The sequence below is a fragment of the Callorhinus ursinus genome, unplaced genomic scaffold, assembly GCF_003265705.2.
Source record: "Callorhinus ursinus isolate GAN/ISIS: 27379988/994484 unplaced genomic scaffold, GSC_fseal_2.0 scaffold23, whole genome shotgun sequence".
NCBI lineage: Eukaryota > Metazoa > Chordata > Mammalia > Carnivora > Otariidae > Callorhinus > Callorhinus ursinus.
This window is the reverse complement of record NW_027397085.1, coordinates 10,387,650-10,392,754: the sequence shown is the minus strand read 5'-3', so window position 1 is coordinate 10,392,754 and position 5,105 is coordinate 10,387,650. Positions and strand designations below refer to the sequence as shown.

At 42.9% G+C, this 5,105-nt stretch overlaps 1 protein-coding gene across 5 annotated transcripts in view; it reads left to right on the top strand.

The window, feature by feature from the left end:
- Window positions 1-5,105, top strand: part of MAST4 (microtubule associated serine/threonine kinase family member 4) — a 546,892-nt gene that overhangs the window by 148,750 nt on the left and 393,037 nt on the right. The window lies entirely within an intron of this gene.

Here is a 5,105-nt window from a genome sequence, read left to right as displayed (position 1 = left end):
TTTTTTTTTTTTTTTTTTTGTGGCTCTGACAAAATGAACTAGGCTAAGATAAAGAAGGGGTAAGGGAAGAAAGTCACCTCTTGCTAGGAGCTTTATATACTAATCAGTTCATTTAATCCACAGAAATCCTGTGAGGGAAGTAAAATTACCCTTATTTTATAGATGAAGTGATAATTGAGCCCCTTTTCTATGGCCAAGTGGCTGAATGCCCTCCTGGCTGTGGGCTTGCCTCAAACCACTGTCGTCTTCCTCTCCTCTGTTTTCTGGTTCTCTCTGGAAATGGGAAGTGATGCCCCGCATGACTCCTAGAGCACCTGGCCTGTGGTGGGTAGTTGGTGCCTCAAGAAGGATAGGTGATGAAGATCAGAAAAGCTCCAGTCATGGTGTGGTGTGGGTGGTGGGAAGAACTCTGCTCTGTCTCTCCTATACCTTAGGACATGGTGGTTGAGTTTGAAAAGTGCCAATCCAGAAACAAAATGAGTCCCCCAGTGTTTACATACTGCTCTGTGCTTCTCCTGGACTGGCTTCTGAGTATCTGAGAAGACCATAGTCTGTGTAAGTACATACAAGTCACCCCGACCCCTCCCCTGCATTTCAGGCAAAGTAATACCAGCATTTTCAACCAACACAGACAAGAAATTAATTAGGTACCAGACCATAGTTCTGCTCAAAGCCACTATAGTCCCTTATGCCTCATTCCATTCTTGCATCTGACATGTTTTGTGGTTGGGTTTTTGTGTCTGGCTCCTGCACTTGGGTAGAGGTCTCCTGAGGAAGGTGACTGTGTCCATTCTGTTCTCAGTTTTTCAGCCCTTAGCACAGTGCCCCGTCCGTAGTAGACATTTGGCTAAAAAAATATTTAAAACAACCCTGGGTAATAGAGCATGTATGAATAAAAGCCCCTAGGAAATCCTACAAGTCACCTATAACAGAGTGGGGAATATCTGCCGGGTGGCAGGAAGCCACGTCGGTAAGAGAGCAGGGTGTGAGAGGCAATAGATAGTAGGTCTGGAAGTTTGGGTGCTGGCCTACGTTCATGCGCTAGCTGTCTCTTTCAACCTGGGCAGCTGGCTTGACGTGTCTGGGTCTCATTCTTCCAAAAAGCAGGAAATTAGATTAGAGGTGATTTTTACCTTCCCGCTGCTCATATTTTGTGATTCTGTGACTCTGCCTTAAGGATTTCAGCTGTAGAAGCCCTAGAAACCTCTTGTGTAGATTGCCAGTTAGGATTGAACTGGAGCATTCAGACTTGTTGACGTCAAACTCTAAGACCTTTTGTCCCTAGGGAGTTGTCTTGTACCGGAGACGGAAGAGAAAAACTAAAGTGAACTTTCTGGGGTTTGCTGTGCTTCACCACTGTGACCCCCTCTCTAGGGACTCTCTAGGAGACCACTGGGAACAGTGGAACAAACAGGGGCTTTGGCAGAAGCATTCTTGGGCTTGTTGCCTTTGGGACTGCCCAAGAAGCTGATCCGTTTGGAGGGGCTAATCTTGCTGATTATGGTCCTCATTGGTAAAATGGGAATAATAATATTGCCTACTTGGGGGTCTCCTCCCTCTGCCCGAGGGGAAAGTGGGCACATCACATAAAGTTGTGTGGAGGATGGGCATTTCCCCGTCTGACTTGAAATGGAGGATAGATGTGTCCAGAGGAGTGTATTCTCTTCCTGCTTGGTTAGCTATGGTCTGAGTCTTGAGTTAGGTCGCTGATGGAGACATGATGGTTCCAGGGGAATTTAATGACTTCAGATAAGTAAACAGTTGCAGGCATGGATCAGATCCCTAAATAAAAGTCAGAAAAAGATCGAGAATATTCAAGTGACAGGAAAACAGGTGACAGACGTGAAGTCAGATCAGCATATTCCCTGTGCTTTCCCCACTGTCATGGTTCCTCAACTAAACTTTGAAAAGTGCTATGTTTTAAAAAAAACTAACATAATATTAGCTTTTTTTCCTTTTCCTTTTTTTTTTTTTTTTTTTTTACATCTGTAGACTATTGAATTCATTGCTTAATGTAAACATCACAGTTAAATGCCTGCTGCATGGTGCTCTCTCCTTGGAATTGTGATAATACTGCTTGCTGGTGGGGCGTGTGTGTGCGCCTATGTGTTTAGAGATGTTCATAAGCAAAGGAATTGACTTTCTTGAAGTTGAGTTGACAGACGAAAGTGAGATAGTGGTATCAAAGTGCTAATTTACATATTTCTCTCAGAAGGGAAGAAAGAAAATCAATTCTCATAAGAGATGAAACCAGTGGTGCAGCTCTGTTTAGGTGAATGCCATTGTAGTTTGATCTAATAATGTATTTTAGGATGTTTCTGAAACACTTTTTTATTTTGCTAATTGAAGTTTGTGATTCAAAGAATTAATTAAAAACTGAAGATGGAATATGATCTTGGTATCTGGTACATCTCCCAGTTTAAATATATTTGATTGATGTTTTATTTTTCAAAACATGGTATTCATTGGAGAAACTGAATTGCAATAACCAGCTAAGTAGGTTGGGTAAATTAATGTGGCTTCGGAAATTATTTGCTTAACAGACTCATTGACATGATCAGTTTTTGCTAAGATTCCATCTGTGCTCTCCCTCTGTCCCTTTTCTTGTTCTCAGAAGGTCTTAAGTTGACCTGAAATAACACACAACTTAGCAAGATGAATAGCTTAAAAATAAGTGAGGATACACAAATGAAAAGCAAGTACAGAAGAGCATTTCTTACGAGTGACATGATGGATATTTTACTCTGGGTAATTCTTCTGGTTGGGGGCTCTTCTGTGCCTTGTCCTGTGTTTAGTAGCATCTCTGGTCTCTAGCCCGTAGATACCAGCAGCATCCCTGCTCCCTTTAAACTGTGAAAACAAAAAATGATTCCAGACATTGCCAAATGTCCCCTCGGTGGCAGAATTACCATGACCTGAGAACCACGCTTAGAGAGTGTTTTAGGCAGTCTAGCCTCCTGTAACAACGTACCATAGACTGGGTGACTTGGAAACAACCATTCATTTCTCCGAGTTCTGGAGGCCAGTAAGTTCAAAAGCATGCCACTGGCAGATTTGGTGTCTGATGAGGGCTTGCTTCCTGGTTCATAGAGGTTATAGCTGTGTCCTCACATGATGGAAGGAGCAAGAGAATTCTTGGATGTTTTGTATAAGGTGCTAATCCCATTCAGGCGGATTTCACTTTCATGACCTGATCACTTCCCAAAGGCCCTACCTGCAAATATCATCACACTGGGGGTTAGTGTTCAACATTAGAATTTGGGGGGAACACAAACATTCAATCTCCAGCATGGGGGTAAAGTGAAATCCAGTGTGAGGTTGGTGCCGCAAGCAGACCCAGGATGTCTTGACAGAGATTGGACTGGCCACACGTGGTGGTAGTGGTGGGTTGCATAGACCTTGCCCTGTAATTTCCAGTGGTTGAATGAGAGAAATGTGTTGAATTCTGTGCTTTGTGGTTTCCCAGGGTGAAATCAGACCATACATAACCCAGCAGAAGCATGCCTGATTGTACTACAGAGAACTGACAGCATTTTCTCCAGGTTTCTCTTTCCCCAACTAGAATGATGCTTCTGGCGGGCAGGGATTTTTGTCCCCTATTGTGCCCAGAAGCATACCTTGACAAGGTGGATACTATCTAACAGAGGCTCCTCTTCATTTGTTTGTACAACATCGTGGCCAGATTTAATGGCTATTTCTTAGAGTATCCTTAAATGGAAGCATGCATTCTGGGTGGCATAATCCACAGTGAATGTCAGCAAAGTCAGTTAAATGAGCCCCACTACAATGTGGGCCATGATTATAGCCCTGTCAGTGTCTGACTCAGTCTGTATAGTTAGAATTTAGGATGCTGGGGAAAGGGAGGTACATATTCTTCATGCAGTGGTGAGCATGTTAAATGTTTTTTTCTCTATTGGAGTAGTGTAGAGTTAGAGGTAGGAATGCCTGAGAGATGCCACTTGGAAGGGTCAGGTGAATAGCCATGTGCTTTATCAGTCAACAGGCTAAGAGAACATGGAACTTGAGCTCAGCTCGGGTGACAGTTATTACCAACGTTATTAGTTAATGAGTGCTTAAATGTGCCAAGCACTGTGTCGAACCCTTTTCATCCATTGTCTACCTGCCTCCTTCCTACCTCTGAGGCCCATACTTCAGAGAGGAGTCAAGTAGCTTGGCCAAGGTATGACCCTGCGATACTGCACCTAACAGCTCAAATTTGGGCTAGGCTCCTTACTTCTGTACGGCTCTGCCTCGTGCACGCTGAACACCCTACAGCATGAGAATAACAGCCGGGAATAATTGTAAAACAGTTCAAGCCAAGTTCTCCTTTGAGCCGTAAAGGAAAATAAGACAACTCAGTAAAATTGTAATCCATTTAATTTCCTTGCAAGCCATTTGTGATGAAGTACACATGTGGAGATATTTGTGAATGGGGTGACTTCCTATATGGCAATTTTAATAACCACCCTGGCTGTCATTTATTGTACACTTATTATGTTCTGTGCATTGTTCTAAGTGGATATATGAATTCTTTTAATATCCACAATAACCTCAGGACATATGTAGTATTATTACTAATACTTTGTGGATGAGGAAACGGGCATAGAAATAGTTAATTGTCTTAATTAGGTAGTACGTGTTGGTGTTTCTTTTTTTTTAATAATTTTTATTGTTAATCACCATATATTACATCATTAGTTTTTGATGTAGTGTTCCATGATTCATTGTTTGTGCATAACACCCAGTGCTCCACGCAGAATGTGCCCTCTTTAATACCCATCACCAGACTAACCCATCCCCCCACCCCCCTCCCCTCTAGAACCCTCAATTTGTTTTTCAGAGTCCATCGTCTCTCATGGTTCGTCTCCCCCTCTGACTTACTCCCCTTCATTCTTCCCCTCCTGCTATCTTCTTTTTTTTTCCTTAACATATATTGCATTATTTGTTTCAGAAGTACAGATCTGTGATTCATCAGCCTTGTACAATTCACAGTGCTCACCATAGCACATACCCCCTCCAATGTCTGTCACCCAGCCACCCCATCCCTCCCACCCTCCACCACTCCAGCAACCCTCAGTTTGTTTCCTGAGATTAAGAATTCCTCA